This window comes from Carassius gibelio, chromosome A14 (genome assembly GCF_023724105.1).
Source record: "Carassius gibelio isolate Cgi1373 ecotype wild population from Czech Republic chromosome A14, carGib1.2-hapl.c, whole genome shotgun sequence".
NCBI lineage: Eukaryota > Metazoa > Chordata > Actinopteri > Cypriniformes > Cyprinidae > Carassius > Carassius gibelio.
In genome coordinates this window covers 25,092,273-25,111,367 of record NC_068384.1, presented here as the reverse complement: position 1 = coordinate 25,111,367, position 19,095 = coordinate 25,092,273, and the positions used below count along the sequence as shown (strand labels likewise).

General features: G+C 47.2%; 1 protein-coding gene and 34 non-coding genes across 35 annotated transcripts in view; 18 read left to right on the top strand and 17 right to left on the bottom strand.

The window, feature by feature from the left end:
- Positions 1-19,095, top strand: part of LOC128026950 (ligand-dependent nuclear receptor corepressor-like protein) — a 473,072-nt gene that overhangs the window by 201,447 nt on the left and 252,530 nt on the right. The gene's annotated exons all lie outside the window — the stretch shown is intronic.
- On the top strand, positions 630-770 carry LOC128028129 (U4 spliceosomal RNA). Its single transcript, XR_008187113.1, has one exon. It is a non-coding gene; the product is annotated as a U4 spliceosomal RNA (small nuclear RNA).
- trnas-gcu (transfer RNA serine (anticodon GCU)) lies at positions 940-1,021 on the bottom strand. Its single transcript has one exon. It is a non-coding gene; the product is annotated as a tRNA-Ser (tRNA).
- On the top strand, positions 1,759-1,899 carry LOC128028060 (U4 spliceosomal RNA). Its single transcript, XR_008187047.1, has one exon. It is a non-coding gene; the product is annotated as a U4 spliceosomal RNA (small nuclear RNA).
- trnas-gcu (transfer RNA serine (anticodon GCU)) lies at positions 2,069-2,150 on the bottom strand. Its single transcript has one exon. It is a non-coding gene; the product is annotated as a tRNA-Ser (tRNA).
- Positions 2,889-3,029, top strand: LOC128027945 (U4 spliceosomal RNA). Its single transcript, XR_008186938.1, has one exon. It is a non-coding gene; the product is annotated as a U4 spliceosomal RNA (small nuclear RNA).
- On the bottom strand, positions 3,199-3,280 carry trnas-gcu (transfer RNA serine (anticodon GCU)). Its single transcript has one exon. It is a non-coding gene; the product is annotated as a tRNA-Ser (tRNA).
- On the top strand, positions 4,018-4,158 carry LOC128028125 (U4 spliceosomal RNA). Its single transcript, XR_008187109.1, has one exon. It is a non-coding gene; the product is annotated as a U4 spliceosomal RNA (small nuclear RNA).
- On the bottom strand, positions 4,328-4,409 carry trnas-gcu (transfer RNA serine (anticodon GCU)). Its single transcript has one exon. It is a non-coding gene; the product is annotated as a tRNA-Ser (tRNA).
- Positions 5,147-5,287, top strand: LOC128027813 (U4 spliceosomal RNA). The gene has a single exon (XR_008186813.1). It is a non-coding gene; the product is annotated as a U4 spliceosomal RNA (small nuclear RNA).
- On the bottom strand, positions 5,457-5,538 carry trnas-gcu (transfer RNA serine (anticodon GCU)). Its single transcript has one exon. It is a non-coding gene; the product is annotated as a tRNA-Ser (tRNA).
- On the top strand, positions 6,276-6,416 carry LOC128027944 (U4 spliceosomal RNA). Its single transcript, XR_008186937.1, has one exon. It is a non-coding gene; the product is annotated as a U4 spliceosomal RNA (small nuclear RNA).
- trnas-gcu (transfer RNA serine (anticodon GCU)) lies at positions 6,586-6,667 on the bottom strand. Its single transcript has one exon. It is a non-coding gene; the product is annotated as a tRNA-Ser (tRNA).
- On the top strand, positions 7,405-7,545 carry LOC128027943 (U4 spliceosomal RNA). Its single transcript, XR_008186936.1, has one exon. It is a non-coding gene; the product is annotated as a U4 spliceosomal RNA (small nuclear RNA).
- Positions 7,715-7,796, bottom strand: trnas-gcu (transfer RNA serine (anticodon GCU)). Its single transcript has one exon. It is a non-coding gene; the product is annotated as a tRNA-Ser (tRNA).
- On the top strand, positions 8,534-8,674 carry LOC128027942 (U4 spliceosomal RNA). The gene has a single exon (XR_008186935.1). It is a non-coding gene; the product is annotated as a U4 spliceosomal RNA (small nuclear RNA).
- Positions 8,844-8,925, bottom strand: trnas-gcu (transfer RNA serine (anticodon GCU)). The gene has a single exon. It is a non-coding gene; the product is annotated as a tRNA-Ser (tRNA).
- Positions 9,664-9,804, top strand: LOC128027941 (U4 spliceosomal RNA). Its single transcript, XR_008186934.1, has one exon. It is a non-coding gene; the product is annotated as a U4 spliceosomal RNA (small nuclear RNA).
- On the bottom strand, positions 9,957-10,038 carry trnas-gcu (transfer RNA serine (anticodon GCU)). Its single transcript has one exon. It is a non-coding gene; the product is annotated as a tRNA-Ser (tRNA).
- Positions 10,776-10,916, top strand: LOC128027940 (U4 spliceosomal RNA). The gene has a single exon (XR_008186933.1). It is a non-coding gene; the product is annotated as a U4 spliceosomal RNA (small nuclear RNA).
- Positions 11,069-11,150, bottom strand: trnas-gcu (transfer RNA serine (anticodon GCU)). The gene has a single exon. It is a non-coding gene; the product is annotated as a tRNA-Ser (tRNA).
- On the top strand, positions 11,888-12,028 carry LOC128027939 (U4 spliceosomal RNA). The gene has a single exon (XR_008186932.1). It is a non-coding gene; the product is annotated as a U4 spliceosomal RNA (small nuclear RNA).
- trnas-gcu (transfer RNA serine (anticodon GCU)) lies at positions 12,198-12,279 on the bottom strand. Its single transcript has one exon. It is a non-coding gene; the product is annotated as a tRNA-Ser (tRNA).
- On the top strand, positions 13,017-13,157 carry LOC128028054 (U4 spliceosomal RNA). Its single transcript, XR_008187041.1, has one exon. It is a non-coding gene; the product is annotated as a U4 spliceosomal RNA (small nuclear RNA).
- trnas-gcu (transfer RNA serine (anticodon GCU)) lies at positions 13,327-13,408 on the bottom strand. The gene has a single exon. It is a non-coding gene; the product is annotated as a tRNA-Ser (tRNA).
- On the top strand, positions 14,146-14,286 carry LOC128028128 (U4 spliceosomal RNA). Its single transcript, XR_008187112.1, has one exon. It is a non-coding gene; the product is annotated as a U4 spliceosomal RNA (small nuclear RNA).
- On the bottom strand, positions 14,456-14,537 carry trnas-gcu (transfer RNA serine (anticodon GCU)). The gene has a single exon. It is a non-coding gene; the product is annotated as a tRNA-Ser (tRNA).
- LOC128028059 (U4 spliceosomal RNA) lies at positions 15,275-15,415 on the top strand. The gene has a single exon (XR_008187046.1). It is a non-coding gene; the product is annotated as a U4 spliceosomal RNA (small nuclear RNA).
- On the bottom strand, positions 15,585-15,666 carry trnas-gcu (transfer RNA serine (anticodon GCU)). Its single transcript has one exon. It is a non-coding gene; the product is annotated as a tRNA-Ser (tRNA).
- On the top strand, positions 16,404-16,544 carry LOC128028058 (U4 spliceosomal RNA). Its single transcript, XR_008187045.1, has one exon. It is a non-coding gene; the product is annotated as a U4 spliceosomal RNA (small nuclear RNA).
- trnas-gcu (transfer RNA serine (anticodon GCU)) lies at positions 16,714-16,795 on the bottom strand. Its single transcript has one exon. It is a non-coding gene; the product is annotated as a tRNA-Ser (tRNA).
- On the top strand, positions 17,533-17,673 carry LOC128028127 (U4 spliceosomal RNA). Its single transcript, XR_008187111.1, has one exon. It is a non-coding gene; the product is annotated as a U4 spliceosomal RNA (small nuclear RNA).
- Positions 17,843-17,924, bottom strand: trnas-gcu (transfer RNA serine (anticodon GCU)). Its single transcript has one exon. It is a non-coding gene; the product is annotated as a tRNA-Ser (tRNA).
- LOC128028057 (U4 spliceosomal RNA) lies at positions 18,662-18,802 on the top strand. The gene has a single exon (XR_008187044.1). It is a non-coding gene; the product is annotated as a U4 spliceosomal RNA (small nuclear RNA).
- trnas-gcu (transfer RNA serine (anticodon GCU)) lies at positions 18,972-19,053 on the bottom strand. The gene has a single exon. It is a non-coding gene; the product is annotated as a tRNA-Ser (tRNA).

The following is a 19,095-nucleotide window of genomic DNA, read 5'->3' as shown; positions in this document are numbered from 1 at the left end:
TGTACATGTACACTGAGATATGCCTACAGTTGAACACGTAGAATTTCAAAGCATATTCCATTTGTTTGAGCTTTCGAATGCAGAAGGTTAAACACGTGCGCTCTAGAAAGTTTGAACTTTGTCCAGCACCTGCTGCATTTTTCATCATTTATGACTGATGTTCTTTGTACTCTTAAAAGCTGAGCTTGCTCCTATCTAATGACCCTCAGACAAGCGCTTGTCATTGTGGCCCTCTGTCGTTCTGGTCTCCGTTGCCGTTTTGAGAGAACACCTGAGTCTAGCAAAGGGTAGCACATTTGACACAGGACCTCCCTCAGAACTTGCACTCCCTGCACTCGTCAGTATCCTACACAACCCCCCAGGGGCCTCGTCAAACAGAATCTATACTGACCCAAACCGCGATCTTTACGACTCCACCCCTTGTTGCCAAGATACCAATAAGTCTCTTCCCCCAGGGGTTCGAGAAAGCAACTCACAAACCTCTTTAAGTAAAGGGAGAGCAGCAAATAAGGCTTCTCGTACATACTGCCTACTGGATTCGTAGACACACCACGCAGTTTGGAGCCAATTACCACCCTGTCGTTCCACGTCCACATGGGTCCAGTTGAAAGGTCGCGACCTTTGACACTATTCTTTCGCAGAGGCAATATTGTAGCATATGAGGCTCATCCGAGGCGCGATCATTGCTGGTTGAAAACTTTACCCAATACCCCGCCAGGATGACTTGAAATACAGTCAGCCTTGGCAATTTTTGCCAGCTTCTTTTGAAGCTTATTGTGTTGTTGAAGAACAGGTCTCGTCCCTTTAAATAGTACTTCCGTTATTTAACACAGCTGATTCAGATCATCGACCCTTTTGGATCGCACTGCATGAGGTGAACGTGGAACAAAAGGAAAGTGCACCAAATGTGCAGAGCAGATGAACGAGCAGAGCAAGGAACGACGAGGATGGGATTCGAACCCACGCGTGCAGAGCACAACGGATTAGCAGTCCATCACCTTAACCACTCGGCCACCTCGTCACTTGTGCGAGTGCCTGACTGCTCTCTGGGCTCGGGTGGTTTTCATGAAGGACCTCTTAGCACTGTGATGTCGAAGCTCACCCTGGAAACCAAAGTATAGTTAATTTTTGTACATGTACACTGAGATATGCCTACAGTTGAACACGTAGAATTTCAAAGCATATTCCATTTGTTTGAGCTTTCGAATGCAGAAGGTTAAACACGTGCGCTCTAGAAAGTTTGAACTTTGTCCAGCACCTGCTGCATTTTTCATCATTTATGACTGATGTTCTTTGTACTCTTAAAAGCTGAGCTTGCTCCTATCTAATGACCCTCAGACAAGTGTTTGTCATTGTGGCCCTCTGTCGTTCTGGTCTCCGTTGCCGTTTTGAGAGAACACCTGAGTCTAGCAAAGGGTAGCACATTTGACACAGGACCTCCCTCAGAACTTGCACTCCCTGCACTCGTCAGTATCCTACCCAACCCCCCAGGGGCCTCGTCAAACAGAATCTATACTGACCCAAACCGCGAGCTTTACCACTCCACCCCTTTTTGCCAAGATACCAATAAGTCTCTTCCCCCAGGGCTTCGAGAAAGCAACTCACAAACCTCTTTAAGTAAAGGGAGAGCAGCAAATAAGGCTTCTCGTACATACTGCCTACTGGATTCGTAGACACACCACGCAGTTTGGAGCCAATTACCACCCTGTCGTTCCACGTCCACATGGGTCCAGTTGAAAGGTCGCGACCTTTGACATCATACTTTCGCAGAGGCAATATTGTAGCCTATGAGGCTCATCCGAGGCGCGATCATTGCTGGTTGAAAACTTTACCCAATACCCCGCCAGGATGACTTGAAATACAGTCAGCCTTGGCAATTTTTGCCAGCTTCTTTTGAAGCTTATTGTGTTGTTGAAGAACAGGTCTCGTCCTTTTAAATAGTACTTCCTTTATTTAACACAGCTGATTCAGATCATCGACCCTTTTGGATCGCACTGCATGAGGTGAACGTGGAACAAAAGGAAAGTGCACCAAATGTGCAGAGCAGATGAACGAGTAGAGCAAGGAACGACGAGGATGGGATTCGAACCCACGCGTGCAGAGCACAATGGATTAGCAGTCCATCGCCTTAACCACTCGGCCACCTCCTCACTTGTGCAAGTGCCTGACTGCTCTCTGGGCTCGGGTGGTTTTCATGAAGGACCTCTTAGCACTGTGATGTCGAAGCTCACCCTGGAAACCAAAGTATAGTTAATTTTTGTACATGTACGCTGAGATATGCCTACAGTTGAACACGTAGAATTTCAAAGCATATTCCATTTGTTTGAGCTTTCGAATGCAGAAGGTTAAACACTTGCGCTCTAGAAAGTTTGAACTTTGTCCAGCACCTGCTGCATTTTTCATCATTTATGACTGATGTTCTTTGTACTCTTAAAAAGCTGAGCTTGCTCCTATCTCATGACCCTCAGACAAGTGTTTGTCATTGTGGCCCTCTGTCGTTCTGGTCTCCGTTGCCGTTTTGAGAGAACACCTGAGTCTAGCAAAGGGTAGCACATTTGACACAGGACCTCCCTCAGAACTTGCACTCCCTGCACTCGTCAGTATCCTACCCAACCCCCCAGGGGCCTCGTAAAACAGAATCTATACTGACCCAAACCGCGAGCTTTACCACTCCACCCCTTTTTGCCAAGATACCAATAAGTCTCTTCCCCCAGGGCTTCGAGAAAGCAACTCACAAACCTCTTTAAGTAAAGGGAGAGCAGCAAATAAGGCTTCTCGTACATACTGCCTACTGGATTCGTAGACACACCACGCAGTTTGGAGCCAATTACCACCCTGTCGTTCCACGTCCACATGGGTCCAGTTGAAAGGTCGCGACCTTTGACATCATTCTTTCGCAGAGGCAATATTGTAGCCTATGAGGCTCATCCGAGGCGCGATCATTGCTGGTTGAAAACTTTACCCAATACCCCGCCAGGATGACTTGAAATACAGTCAGCCTTGGCAATTTTTGCCAGCTTCTTTTGAAGCTTATTGTGTTGTTGAAGAACAGGTCTCGTCCCTTTAAATAGTACTTCCGTTATTTAACACAGCTGATTCAGATCATCGACCCTTTTGGATCGCACTGCATGAGGTGAACGTGGAACAAAAGGAAAGTGCACCAAATGTTCAGAGCAGTTGAACGAGCAGAGCAAGGAACGACGAGGATGGGATTCGAACCCACGCGTGCAGAGCACAATGGATTAGCAGTCCATCGCCTTAACCACTCGGCCACCTCGTCACTTGTGCGAGTGCCTGACTGCTCTCTGGGCTCGGGTGGTTTTCATGAAGGACCTCTTAGCACTGTGATGTCGAAGCTCACCCTGGAAACCAAAGTATAGTTAATTTTTGTACATGTACGCTGAGATATGCCTACAGTTGAACACGTAGAATTTCAAAGCATATTCCATTTGTTTGAGCTTTCGAATGCAGAAGGTTAAACACGTGCGCTCTAGAAAGTTTGAACTTTGTCCAGCACCTGCTGCATTTTTCATCATTTATGACTGATGTTCTTTGTACTCTTAAAAGCTGAGCTTGCTCCTATCTAATGACCCTCAGACAAGCGTTTGTCATTGTGGCCCTCTGTCGTTCTGGTCTCCGTTGCCGTTTTGAGAGAACACCTGTGTCTAGCAAAGGGTAGCACATTTGACACAGGACCTCCCTCAGAACTTGCACTCCCTGCACTCGTCAGTATCCTACCCAACCCCCCAGGGGCCTCGTCAAACAGAATCTATACTGACCCAAACCGCGAGCTTTACCACTCCACCCCTTTTTGCCAAGATACCAATAAGTCTCTTCCCCCAGGGCTTCGAGAAAGCAACTCACAAACCTCTTTAAGTAAAGGGAGAGCAGCAAATAAGGCTTCTCGTACATACTGCCTACTGGATTCGTAGACACACCACGCAGTTTGGAGCCAATTACCACCCTGTCGTTCCACGTCCACATGGGTCCAGTTGAAAGGTCGCGACCTTTGACATCATTCTTTTGCAGAGGCAATATTGTAGCCTATGAGGCTCATCCGATGCGCGATCATTGCTGGTTGAAAACTTTACCCAATACCCCGCCAGGATGACTTGAAATACAGTCAGCCTTGGCAATTTTTGCCAGCTTCTTTTGAAGCTTATTGTGTTGTTGAAGAACAGGTCTCGTCCCTTTAAATAGTACTTCCGTTATTTAACACAGCTGATTCAGATCATCGACCCTTTTGGATCGCACTGCATGAGGTGAACGTGGAACAAAAGGAAAGTGCACCAAATGTTCAGAGCAGTTGAACGAGCAGAGCAAGAAACGACGAGGATGGGATTCGAACCCACGCGTGCAGAGCACAATGGATTAGCAGTCCATCGCCTTAACCACTCGGCCACCTCGTCACTTGTGCGAGTGCCTGACTGCTCTCTGGGCTCGGGTGGTTTTCATGAAGGACCTCTTAGCACTGTGATGTCGAAGCTCACCCTGGAAACCAAAGTATAGTTAATTTTTGTACATGTACACTGAGATATGCCTACAGTTGAACACGTAGAATTTCAAAGCATATTCCATTTGTTTGAGCTTTCGAATGCAGAAGGTTAAACACGTGCGCTCTAGAAAGTTTGAACTTTGTCCAGCACCTGCTGCATTTTTCATCATTTATGACTGATGTTCTTTGTACTCTTAAAAGCTGAGCTTGCTCCTATCTAATGACCCTCAGACAAGCGTTTGTCATTGTGGCCCTCTGTCGTTCTGGTCTCCGTTGCCGTTTTGAGAGAACACCTGTGTCTAGCAAAGGGTAGCACATTTGACACAGGACCTCCCTCAGAACTTGCACTCCCTGCACTCGTCAGTATCCTACCCAACCCCCCAGGGGCCTCGTCAAACAGAATCTATACTGACCCAAACCGCGAGCTTTACCACTCCACCCCTTTTTGCCAAGATACCAATAAGTCTCTTCCCCCAGGGCTTCGAGAAAGCAACTCACAAACCTCTTTAAGTAAAGGGAGAGCAGCAAATAAGGCTTCTCGTACATACTGCCTACTGGATTCGTAGACACACCACGCAGTTTGGAGCCAATTACCACCCTGTCGTTCCACGTCCACATGGGTCCAGTTGAAAGGTCGCGACCTTTGACATCATTCTTTTGCAGAGGCAATATTGTAGCCTATGAGGCTCATCCGAGGCGCGATCATTGCTGGTTGAAAACTTTACCCAATACCCCGCCAGGATGACTTGAAATACAGTCAGCCTTGGCAATTTTTGCCAGCTTCTTCTGAAGCTTATTGTGTTGTTGAAGAACAGGTCTCGTCCTTTTAAATAGTACTTCCTTTATTTAACACAGCTGATTCAGATCATCGACCCTTTTGGATCGCACTGCATGAGGTGAACGTGGAACAAAAGGAAAGTGCACCAAATGTGCAGAGCAGATGAACGAGCAGAGCAAGGAACGACGAGGATGGGATTCGAACCCACGCGTGCAGAGCACAATGGATTAGCAGTCCATCGCCTTAACCACTCGGCCACCTCGTCACTTGTGCGAGTGCCTGACTGCTCTCTGGGCTCGGGTGGTTTTCATGAAGGACCTCTTAGCACTGTGATGTCGAAGCTCACCCTGGAAACCAAAGTATAGTTAATTTTTGTACATGTACGCTGAGATATGCCTACAGTTGAACACGTAGAATTTCAAAGCATATTCCATTTGTTTGAGCTTTCGAATGCAGAAGGTTAAACACGTGCGCTCTAGAAAGTTTGAACTTTGTCCAGCACCTGCTGCATTTTTCATCATTTATGACTGATGTTCTTTGTACTCTTAAAAGCTGAGCTTGCTCCTATCTAATGACCCTCAGACAAGTGTTTGTCATTGTGGCCCTCTGTCGTTCTGGTCTCCGTTGCCGTTTTGAGAGAACACCTGAGTCTAGCAAAGGGTAGCACATTTGACACAGGACCTCCCTCAGAACTTGCACTCCCTGCACTCGTCAGTATCCTACCCAACCCCCCAGGGGCCTCGTCAAACAGAATCTATACTGACCCAAACCGCGAGCTTTACCACTCCACCCCTTTTTGCCAAGATACCAATAAGTCTCTTCCCCCAGGGCTTCGAGAAAGCAACTCACAAACCTCTTTAAGTAAAGGGAGAGCAGCAAATAAGGCTTCTCGTACATACTGCCTACTGGATTCGTAGACACACCACGCAGTTTGGAGCCAATTACCACCCTGTCGTTCCACGTCCACATGGGTCCAGTTGAAAGGTCGCGACCTTTGACATCATTCTTTCGCAGAGGCAATATTGTAGCCTATGAGGCTCATCCGAGGCGCGATCATTGCTGGTTGAAAACTTTACCCAATACCCCGCCAGGATGACTTGAAATACAGTCAGCCTTGGCAATTTTTGCCAGCTTCTTTTGAAGCTTATTGTGTTGTTGAAGAACAGGTCTCGTCCTTTTAAATAGTACTTCCTTTATTTAACACAGCTGATTCAGATCATCGACCCTTTTGGATCGCACTGCATGAGGTGAACGTGGAACAAAAGGAAAGTGCACCAAATGTGCAGAGCAGATGAACGAGCAGAGCAAGGAACGACGAGGATGGGATTCGAACCCACGCGTGCAGAGCACAATGGATTAGCAGTCCATCGCCTTAACCACTCGGCCACCTCGTCACTTGTGCGAGTGCCTGACTGCTCTCTGGGCTCGGGTGGTTTTCATGAAGGACCTCTTAGCACTGTGATGTCGAAGCTCACCCTGGAAACCAAAGTATAGTTAATTTTTGTACATGTACACTGAGATATGCCTACAGTTGAACACGTAGAATTTCAAAGCATATTCCATTTGTTTGAGCTTTCGAATGCAGAAGGTTAAACACGTGCGCTCTAGAAAGTTTGAACTTTGTCCAGCACCTGCTGCATTTTTCATCATTTATGACTGATGTTCTTTGTACTCTTAAAAGCTGAGCTTGCTCCTATCTAATGACCCTCAGACAAGCGCTTGTCATTGTGGCCCTCTGTCGTTCTGGTCTCCGTTGCCGTTTTGAGAGAACACCTGAGTCTAGCAAAGGGTAGCACATTTGACACAGGACCTCCCTCAGAACTTGCACTCCCTGCACTCGTCAGTATCCTACACAACCCCCCAGGGGCCTCGTCAAACAGAATCTATACTGACCCAAACCGCGATCTTTACGACTCCACCCCTTGTTGCCAAGATACCAATAAGTCTCTTCCCCCAGGGGTTCGAGAAAGCAACTCACAAACCTCTTTAAGTAAAGGGAGAGCAGCAAATAAGGCTTCTCGTACATACTGCCTACTGGATTCGTAGACACACCACGCAGTTTGGAGCCAATTACCACCCTGTCGTTCCACGTCCACATGGGTCCAGTTGAAAGGTCGCGACCTTTGACACTATTCTTTCGCAGAGGCAATATTGTAGCCTATGAGGCTCATCCGAGGCGCGATCATTGCTGGTTGAAAACTTTACCCAATACCCCGCCAGGATGACTTGAAATACAGTCAGCCTTGGCAATTTTTGCCAGCTTCTTTTGAAGCTTATTGTGTTGTTGAAGAACAGGTCTCGTCCCTTTAAATAGTACTTCTGTTATTTAACACAGCTGATTCAGATCATCGACCCTTTTGGATCGCACTGCATGAGGTGAACGTGGAACAAAAGGAAAGTGCACCAAATGTGCAGAGCAGATGAACGAGCAGAGCAAGGAACGACGAGGATGGGATTCGAACCCACGCGTGCAGAGCACAACAGATTAGCAGTCCATCACCTTAACCACTCGGCCACCTCGTCACTTGTGCGAGTGCCTGACTGCTCTCTGGGCTCGGGTGGTTTTCATGAAGGACCTCTTAGCACTGTGATGTCGAAGCTCACCCTGGAAACCAAAGTATAGTTAATTTTTGTACATGTACACTGAGATATGCCTACAGTTGAACACGTAGAATTTCAAAGCATATTCCATTTGTTTGAGCTTTCGAATGCAGAAGGTTAAACACGTGCGCTCTAGAAAGTTTGAACTTTGTCCAGCACCTGCTGCATTTTTCATCATTTATGACTGATGTTCTTTGTACTCTTAAAAGCTGAGCTTGCTCCTATCTAATGACCCTCAGACAAGTGTTTGTCATTGTGGCCCTCTGTCGTTCTGGTCTCCGTTGCCGTTTTGAGAGAACACCTGAGTCTAGCAAAGGGTAGCACATTTGACACAGGACCTCCCTCAGAACTTGCACTCCCTGCACTCGTCAGTATCCTACCCAACCCCCCAGGGGCCTCGTCAAACAGAATCTATACTGACCCAAACCGCGAGCTTTACCACTCCACCCCTTTTTGCCAAGATACCAATAAGTCTCTTCCCCCAGGGCTTCGAGAAAGCAACTCACAAACCTCTTTAAGTAAAGGGAGAGCAGCAAATAAGGCTTCTCGTACATACTGCCTACTGGATTCGTAGACACACCACGCAGTTTGGAGCCAATTACCACCCTGTCGTTCCACGTCCACATGGGTCCAGTTGAAAGGTCGCGACCTTTGACATCATTCTTTCGCAGAGGCAATATTGTAGCCTATGAGGCTCATCCGAGGCGCGATCATTGCTGGTTGAAAACTTTACCCAATACCCCGCCAGGATGACTTGAAATACAGTCAGCCTTGGCAATTTTTGCCAGCTTCTTTTGAAGCTTATTGTGTTGTTGAAGAACAGGTCTCGTCCTTTTAAATAGTACTTCCTTTATTTAACACAGCTGATTCAGATCATCGACCCTTTTGGATCGCACTGCATGAGGTGAACGTGGAACAAAAGGAAAGTGCACCAAATGTGCAGAGCAGATGAACGAGTAGAGCAAGGAACGACGAGGATGGGATTCGAACCCACACGTGGAGAGCACAATGGATTAGCAGTCCATCGCCTTAACCATTCGGCCACCTCGTCACTTGTGCAAGTGCCTGACTGCTCTCTGGGCTCGGGTGGTTTTCATGAAGGACCTCTTAGCACTGTGATGTCGAAGCTCACCCTGGAAACCAAAGTATAGTTAATTTTTGTACATGTACGCTGAGATATGCCTACAGTTGAACACGTAGAATTTCAAAGCATATTCCATTTGTTTGAGCTTTCGAATGCAGAAGGTTAAACACTTGCGCTCTAGAAAGTTTGAACTTTGTCCAGCACCTGCTGCATTTTTCATCATTTATGACTGATGTTCTTTGTACTCTTAAAAAGCTGAGCTTGCTCCTATCTCATGACCCTCAGACAAGTGTTTGTCATTGTGGCCCTCTGTCGTTCTGGTCTCCGTTGCCGTTTTGAGAGAACACCTGAGTCTAGCAAAGGGTAGCACATTTGACACAGGACCTCCCTCAGAACTTGCACTCCCTGCACTCGTCAGTATCCTACCCAACCCCCCAGGGGCCTCGTAAAACAGAATCTATACTGACCCAAACCGCGAGCTTTACCACTCCACCCCTTTTTGCCAAGATACCAATAAGTCTCTTCCCCCAGGGCTTCGAGAAAGCAACTCACAAACCTCTTTAAGTAAAGGGAGAGCAGCAAATAAGGCTTCTCGTACATACTGCCTACTGGATTCGTAGACACACCACGCAGTTTGGAGCCAATTACCACCCTGTCGTTCCACGTCCACATGGGTCCAGTTGAAAGGTCGCGACCTTTGACATCATTCTTTCGCAGAGGCAATATTGTAGCCTATGAGGCTCATCCGAGGCGCGATCATTGCTGGTTGAAAACTTTACCCAATACCCCGCCAGGATGACTTGAAATACAGTCAGCCTTGGCAATTTTTGCCAGCTTCTTTTGAAGCTTATTGTGTTGTTGAAGAACAGGTCTCGTCCTTTTAAATAGTACTTCCTTTATTTAACACAGCTGATTCAGATCATCGACCCTTTTGGATCGCACTGCATGAGGTGAACGTGGAACAAAAGGAAAGTGCACCAAATGTGCAGAGCAAGGAACGACGAGGATGGGATTCGAACCCACGCGTGCAGAGCACAATGGATTAGCAGTCCATCGCCTTAACCACTCGGCCACCTCGTCACTTGTGCGAGAGCCTGACTGCTCTGTGGGCTCGGGTGGTTTTCATGAAGGACCTCTTAGCACTGTGATGTCGAAGCTCACCCTGGAAACCAAAGTATAGTTAATTTTTGTACATGTACGCTGAGATATGCCTACAGTTGAACACGTAGAATTTCAAAGCATATTCCATTTGTTTGAGCTTTCGAATGCAGAAGGTTAAACACTTGCGCTCTACAAAGTTTGAACTTTGTCCAGCACCTGCTGCATTTTTCATCATTTATGACTGATGTTCTTTGTACTCTTAAAAGCTGAGCTTGCTCCTATCTAATGACCCTCAGACAAGCGCTTGTCATTGTGGCCCTCTGTCGTTCTGGTCTCCGTTGCCGTTTTGAGAGAACACCTGAGTCTAGCAAAGGGTAGCACATTTGACACAGGACCTCCCTCAGAACTTGAACTCCCTGCACTCGTCAGTATCCTACACAACCCCCCAGGGGCCTCGTCAAACAGAATCTATACTGACCCAAACCGCGATCTTTACGACTCCACCCCTTGTTGCCAAGATACCAATAAGTCTCTTCCCCCAGGGGTTCGAGAAAGCAACTCACAAACCTCTTTAAGTAAAGGGAGAGCAGCAAATAAGGCTTCTCGTACATACTGCCTACTGGATTCGTAGACACACCACGCAGTTTGGAGCCAATTACCACCCTGTCGTTCCACGTCCACATGGGTCCAGTTGAAAGGTCGCGACCTTTGACACCATTCTTTCGCAGAGGCAATATTGTAGCCTATGAGGCTCATCCGAGGCGCGATCATTGCTGGTTGAAAACTTTACCCAATACCCCGCCAGGATGACTTGAAATACAGTCAGCCTTGGCAATTTTTGCCAGCTTCTTTTGAAGCTTATTGTGTTGTTGAAGAACAGGTCTCGTCCCTTTAAATAGTACTTCCGTTATTTAACACAGCTGATTCAGATCATCGACCCTTTTGGATCGCACTGCATGAGGTGAACGTGGAACAAAAGGAAAGTGCACCAAATGTGCAGAGCAAGGAACGACGAGGATGGGATTCGAACCCACGCGTGCAGAGCACAACAGATTAGCAGTCCATCACCTTAACCACTCGGCCACCTCGTCACTTGTGCGAGTGCCTGACTGCTCTCTGGGCTCGGGTGGTTTTCATGAAGGACCTCTTAGCACTGTGATGTCGAAGCTCACCCTGGAAACCAAAGTATAGTTAATTTTTGTACATGTACACTGAGATATGCCTACAGTTGAACACGTAGAATTTCAAAGCATATTCCATTTGTTTGAGCTTTCGAATGCAGAAGGTTAAACACGTGCGCTCTAGAAAGTTTGAACTTTGTCCAGCACCTGCTGCATTTTTCATCATTTATGACTGATGTTCTTTGTACTCTTAAAAGCTGAGCTTGCTCCTATCTAATGACCCTCAGACAAGTGTTTGTCATTGTGGCCCTCTGTCGTTCTGGTCTCCGTTGCCGTTTTGAGAGAACACCTGAGTCTAGCAAAGGGTAGCACATTTGACACAGGACCTCCCTCAGAACTTGCACTCCCTGCACTCGTCAGTATCCTACCCAACCCCCCAGGGGCCTCGTCAAACAGAATCTATACTGACCCAAACCGCGAGCTTTACCACTCCACCCCTTTTTGCCAAGATACCAATAAGTCTCTTCCCCCAGGGCTTCGAGAAAGCAACTCACAAACCTCTTTAAGTAAAGGGAGAGCAGCAAATAAGGCTTCTCGTACATACTGCCTACTGGATTCGTAGACACACCACGCAGTTTGGAGCCAATTACCACCCTGTCGTTCCACGTCCACATGGGTCCAGTTGAAAGGTCGCGACCTTTGACATCATTCTTTCGCAGAGGCAATATTGTAGCCTATGAGGCTCATCCGAGGCGCGATCATTGCTGGTTGAAAACTTTACCCAATACCCCGCCAGGATGACTTGAAATACAGTCAGCCTTGGCAATTTTTGCCAGCTTCTTTTGAAGCTTATTGTGTTGTTGAAGAACAGGTCTCGTCCTTTTAAATAGTACTTCCTTTATTTAACACAGCTGATTCAGATCATCGACCCTTTTGGATCGCACTGCATGAGGTGAACGTGGAACAAAAGGAAAGTGCACCAAATGTGCAGAGCAGATGAACGAGCAGAGCAAGGAACGACGAGGATGGGATTCGAACCCACGCGTGCAGAGCACAATGGATTAGCAGTCCATCGCCTTAACCACTCGGCCACCTCGTCACTTGTGCGAGAGCCTGACTGCTCTGTGGGCTCGGGTGGTTTTCATGAAGGACCTCTTAGCACTGTGATGTCGAAGCTCACCCTGGAAACCAAAGTATAGTTAATTTTTGTACATGTACGCTGAGATATGCCTACAGTTGAACACGTAGAATTTCAAAGCATATTCCATTTGTTTGAGCTTTCGAATGCAGAAGGTTAAACACTTGCGCTCTACAAAGTTTGAACTTTGTCCAGCACCTGCTGCATTTTTCATCATTTATGACTGATGTTCTTTGTACTCTTAAAAGCTGAGCTTGCTCCTATCTAATGACCCTCAGACAAGCGCTTGTCATTGTGGCCCTCTGTCGTTCTGGTCTCCGTTGCCGTTTTGAGAGAACACCTGAGTCTAGCAAAGGGTAGCACATTTGACACAGGACCTCCCTCAGAACTTGCACTCCCTGCACTCGTCAGTATCCTACACAACCCCCCAGGGGCCTCGTCAAACAGAATCTATACTGACCCAAACCGCGATCTTTACGACTCCACCCCTTGTTGCCAAGATACCAATAAGTCTCTTCCCCCAGGGGTTCGAGAAAGCAACTCACAAACCTCTTTAAGTAAAGGGAGAGCAGCAAATAAGGCTTCTCGTACATACTGCCTACTGGATTCGTAGACACACCACGCAGTTTGGAGCCAATTACCACCCTGTCGTTCCACGTCCACATGGGTCCAGTTGAAAGGTCGCGACCTTTGACACCATTCTTTTGCAGAGGCAATATTGTAGCCTATGAGGCTCATCCGAGGCGCGATCATTGCTGGTTGAAAACTTTACCCAATACCCCGCCAGGATGACTTGAAATACAGTCAGCCTTGGCAATTTTTGCCAGCTTCTTTTGAAGCTTATTGTGTTGTTGAAGAACAGGTCTCGTCCCTTTAAATAGTACTTCCGTTATTTAACACAGCTGATTCAGATCATCGACCCTTTTGGATCGCACTGCATGAGGTGAACGTGGAACAAAAGGAAAGTGCACCAAATGTTCAGAGCAGTTGAACGAGCAGAGCAAGGAACGACGAGGATGGGATTCGAACCCACGCGTGCAGAGCACAATGGATTAGCAGTCCATCGCCTTAACCACTCGGCCACCTCGTCACTTGTGCGAGTGCCTGACTGCTCTCTGGGCTCGGGTGGTTTTCATGAAGGACCTTTTAGCACTGTGATGTCGAAGCTCACCCTGGAAACCAAAGTATAGTTAATTTTTGTACATGTACACTGAGATATGCCTACAGTTGAACACGTAGAATTTCAAAGCATATTCCATTTGTTTGAGCTTTCGAATGCAGAAGGTTAAACACGTGCGCTCTAGAAAGTTTGAACTTTGTCCAGCACCTGCTGCATTTTTCATCATTTATGACTGATGTTCTTTGTACTCTTAAAAGCTGAGCTTGCTCCTATCTAATGACCCTCAGACAAGCGCTTGTCATTGTGGCCCTCTGTCGTTCTGGTCTCCGTTGCCGTTTTGAGAGAACACCTGAGTCTAGCAAAGGGTAGCACATTTGACACAGGACCTCCCTCAGAACTTGCACTCCCTGCACTCGTCAGTATCCTACACAACCCCCCAGGGGCCTCGTCAAACAGAATCTATACTGACCCAAACCGCGATCTTTACGACTCCACCCCTTGTTGCCAAGATACCAATAAGTCTCTTCCCCCAGGGGTTCGAGAAAGCAACTCACAAACCTCTTTAAGTAAAGGGAGAGCAGCAAATAAGGCTTCTCGTACATACTGCCTACTGGATTCGTAGACACACCACGCAGTTTGGAGCCAATTACCACCCTGTCGTTCCACGTCCACATGGGTCCAGTTGAAAGGTCGCGACCTTTGACACTATTCTTTCGCAGAGGCAATATTGTAGCATATGAGGCTCATCCGAGGCGCGATCATTGCTGGTTGAAAACTTTACCCAATACCCCGCCAGGATGACTTGAAATACAGTCAGCCTTGGCAATTTTTGCCAGCTTCTTTTGAAGCTTATTGTGTTGTTGAAGAACAGGTCTCGTCCCTTTAAATAGTACTTCCGTTATTTAACACAGCTGATTCAGATCATCGACCCTTTTGGATCGCACTGCATGAGGTGAACGTGGAACAAAAGGAAAGTGCACCAAATGTGCAGAGCAGATGAACGAGCAGAGCAAGGAACGACGAGGATGGGATTCGAACCCACGCGTGCAGAGCACAACGGATTAGCAGTCCATCACCTTAACCACTCGGCCACCTCGTCACTTGTGCGAGTGCCTGACTGCTCTCTGGGCTCGGGTGGTTTTCATGAAGGACCTCTTAGCACTGTGATGTCGAAGCTCACCCTGGAAACCAAAGTATAGTTAATTTTTGTACATGTACACTGAGATATGCCTACAGTTGAACACGTAGAATTTCAAAGCATATTCCATTTGTTTGAGCTTTCGAATGCAGAAGGTTAAACACGTGCGCTCTAGAAAGTTTGAACTTTGTCCAGCACCTGCTGCATTTTTCATCATTTATGACTGATGTTCTTTGTACTCTTAAAAGCTGAGCTTGCTCCTATCTAATGACCCTCAGACAAGTGTTTGTCATTGTGGCCCTCTGTCGTTCTGGTCTCCGTTGCCGTTTTGAGAGAACACCTGAGTCTAGCAAAGGGTAGCACATTTGACACAGGACCTCCCTCAGAACTTGCACTCCCTGCACTCGTCAGTATCCTACCCAACCCCCCAGGGGCCTCGTCAAACAGAATCTATACTGACCCAAACCGCGAGCTTTACCACTCCACCCCTTTTTGCCAAGATACCAATAAGTCTCTTCCCCCAGGGCTTCGAGAAAGCAACTCACAAACCTCTTTAAGTAAAGGGAGAGCAGCAAATAAGGCTTCTCGTACATACTGCCTACTGGATTCGTAGACACACCACGCAGTTTGGAGCCAATTACCACCCTGTCGTTCCACGTCCACATGGGTCCAGTTGAAAGGTCGCGACCTTTGACATCATACTTTCGCAGAGGCAATATTGTAGCCTATGAGGCTCATCCGAGGCGCGATCATTGCTGGTTGAAAACTTTACCCAATACCCCGCCAGGATGACTTGAAATACAGTCAGCCTTGGCAATTTTTGCCAGCTTCTTTTGAAGCTTATTGTGTTGTTGAAGAACAGGTCTCGTCCCTTTAAATAGTACTTCCGTTATTTAACACAGCTGATTCAGATCATCGACCCTTTTGGATCGCACTGCATGAGGTGAACGTGGAACAAAAGGAAAGTGCACCAAATGTGCAGAGCAGATGAACGAGCAGAGCAAGGAACGACGAGGATGGGATTCGAACCCACGCGTGCAGAGCACAACGGATTAGCAGTCCATCACCTTAACCACTCGGCCACCTCGTCACTTGTGCGAGTGCCTGACTGCTCTCTGGGCTCGGGTGGTTTTCATGAAGGACCTCTTAGCACTGTGATGTCGAAGCTCACCCTGGAAACCAAAGTATAGTTAATTTTTGTACATGTACACTGAGATATGCCTACAGTTGAACACGTAGAATTTCAAAGCATATTCCATTTGTTTGAGCTTTCGAATGCAGAAGGTTAAACACGTGCGCTCTAGAAAGTTTGAACTTTGTCCAGCACCTGCTGCATTTTTCATCATTTATGACTGATGTTCTTTGTACTCTTAAAAGCTGAGCTTGCTCCTATCTAATGACCCTCAGACAAGTGTTTGTCATTGTGGCCCTCTGTCGTTCTGGTCTCCGTTGCCGTTTTGAGAGAACACCTGAGTCTAGCAAAGGGTAGCACATTTGACACAGGACCTCCCTCAGAACTTGCACTCCCTGCACTCGTCAGTATCCTACCCAACCCCCCAGGGGCCTCGTCAAACAGAATCTATACTGACCCAAACCGCGAGCTTTACCACTCCACCCCTTTTTGCCAAGATACCAATAAGTCTCTTCCCCCAGGGCTTCGAGAAAGCAACTCACAAACCTCTTTAAGTAAAGGGAGAGCAGCAAATAAGGCTTCTCGTACATACTGCCTACTGGATTCGTAGACACACCACGCAGTTTGGAGCCAATTACCACCCTGTCGTTCCACGTCCACATGGGTCCAGTTGAAAGGTCGCGACCTTTGACATCATACTTTCGCAGAGGCAATATTGTAGCCTATGAGGCTCATCCGAGGCGCGATCATTGCTGGTTGAAAACTTTACCCAATACCCCGCCAGGATGACTTGAAATACAGTCAGCCTTGGCAATTTTTGCCAGCTTCTTTTGAAGCTTATTGTGTTGTTGAAGAACAGGTCTCGTCCTTTTAAATAGTACTTCCTTTATTTAACACAGCTGATTCAGATCATCGACCCTTTTGGATCGCACTGCATGAGGTGAACGTGGAACAAAAGGAAAGTGCACCAAATGTTCAGAGCAGTTGAACGAGCAGAGCAAGGAACGACGAGGATGGGATTCGAACCCACGCGTGCAGAGCACAATGGATTAGCAGTCCATCGCCTTAACCACTCGGCCACCTCGTCACTTGTGCGAGTGCCTGACTGCTCTCTGGGCTCGGGTGGTTTTCATGAAGGACCTTTTAGCACTGTGATGTCGAAGCTCACCCTGGAAACCAAAGTATAGTTAATTTTTGTACATGTACACTGAGATATGCCTACAGTTGAACACGTAGAATTTCAAAGCATATTCCATTTGTTTGAGCTTTCGAATGCAGAAGGTTAAACACGTGCGCTCTAGAAAGTTTGAACTTTGTCCAGCACCTGCTGCATTTTTCATCATTTATGACTGATGTTCTTTGTACTCTTAAAAGCTGAGCTTGCTCCTATCTAATGACCCTCAGACAAGCGCTTGTCATTGTGGCCCTCTGTCGTTCTGGTCTCCGTTGCCGTTTTGAGAGAACACCTGAGTCTAGCAAAGGGTAGCACATTTGACACAGGACCTCCCTCAGAACTTGCACTCCCTGCACTCGTCAGTATCCTACACAACCCCCCAGGGGCCTCGTCAAACAGAATCTATACTGACCCAAACCGCGATCTTTACGACTCCACCCCTTGTTGCCAAGATACCAATAAGTCTCTTCCCCCAGGGGTTCGAGAAAGCAACTCACAAACCTCTTTAAGTAAAGGGAGAGCAGCAAATAAGGCTTCTCGTACATACTGCCTACTGGATTCGTAGACACACCACGCAGTTTGGAGCCAATTACCACCCTGTCGTTCCACGTCCACATGGGTCCAGTTGAAAGGTCGCGACCTTTGACACTATTCTTTCGCAGAGGCAATATTGTAGCATATGAGGCTCATCCGAGGCGCGATCATTGCTGGTTGAAAACTTTACCCAATACCCCGCCAGGATGACTTGAAATACAGTCAGCCTTGGCAATTTTTGCCAGCTTCTTTTGAAGCTTATTGTGTTGTTGAAGAACAGGTCTCGTCCCTTTAAATAGTACTTCCGTTATTTAACACAGCTGATTCAGATCATCGACCCTTTTGGATCGCACTGCATGAGGTGAACGTGGAACAAAAGGAAAGTGCACCAAATGTGCAGAGCAGATGAACGAGCAGAGCAAGGAACGACGAGGATGGGATTCGAACCCACGCGTGCAGAGCACAACGGATTAGCAGTCCATCACCTTAACCACTCGGCCACCTCGTCACTTGTGCGAGTGCCTGACTGCTCTCTGGGCTCGGGTGGTTTTCATGAAGGACCTCTTAGCACTGTGATGTCGAAGCTCACCCTGGAAACCAAAGTATAGTTAATTTTTGTACATGTACACTGAGATATGCCTACAGTTGAACACGTAGAATTTCAAAGCATATTCCATTTGTTTGAGCTTTCGAATGCAGAAGGTTAAACACGTGCGCTCTAGAAAGTTTGAACTTTGTCCAGCACCTGCTGCATTTTTCATCATTTATGACTGATGTTCTTTGTACTCTTAAAAGCTGAGCTTGCTCCTATCTAATGACCCTCAGACAAGTGTTTGTCATTGTGGCCCTCTGTCGTTCTGGTCTCCGTTGCCGTTTTGAGAGAACACCTGAGTCTAGCAAAGGGTAGCACATTTGACACAGGACCTCCCTCAGAACTTGCACTCCCTGCACTCGTCAGTATCCTACCCAACCCCCCAGGGGCCTCGTCAAACAGAATCTATACTGACCCAAACCGCGAGCTTTACCACTCCACCCCTTTTTGCCAAGATACCAATAAGTCTCTTCCCCCAGGGCTTCGAGAAAGCAACTCACAAACCTCTTTAAGTAAAGGGAGAGCAGCAAATAAGGCTTCTCGTACATACTGCCTACTGGATTCGTAGACACACCACGCAGTTTGGAGCCAATTACCACCCTGTCGTTCCACGTCCACATGGGTCCAGTTGAAAGGTCGCGACCTTTGACATCATACTTTCGCAGAGGCAATATTGTAGCCTATGAGGCTCATCCGAGGCGCGATCATTGCTGGTTGAAAACTTTACCCAATACCCCGCCAGGATGACTTGAAATACAGTCAGCCTTGGCAATTTTTGCCAGCTTCTTTTGAAGCTTATTGTGTTGTTGAAGAACAGGTCTCGTCCTTTTAAATAGTACTTCCTTTATTTAACACAGCTGATTCAGATCATCGACCCTTTTGGATCGCACTGCATGAGGTGAACGTGGAACAAAAGGAAAGTGCACCAAATGTGCAGAGCAGATGAACGAGTAGAGCAAGGAACGACGAGGATGGGATTCGAACCCACGCGTGCAGAGCACAATGGATTAGCAGTCCATCGCCTTAACCACTCGGCCACCTCCTCACTTGTGCAAGTGCCTGACTGCTCTCTGGGCTCGGGTGGTTT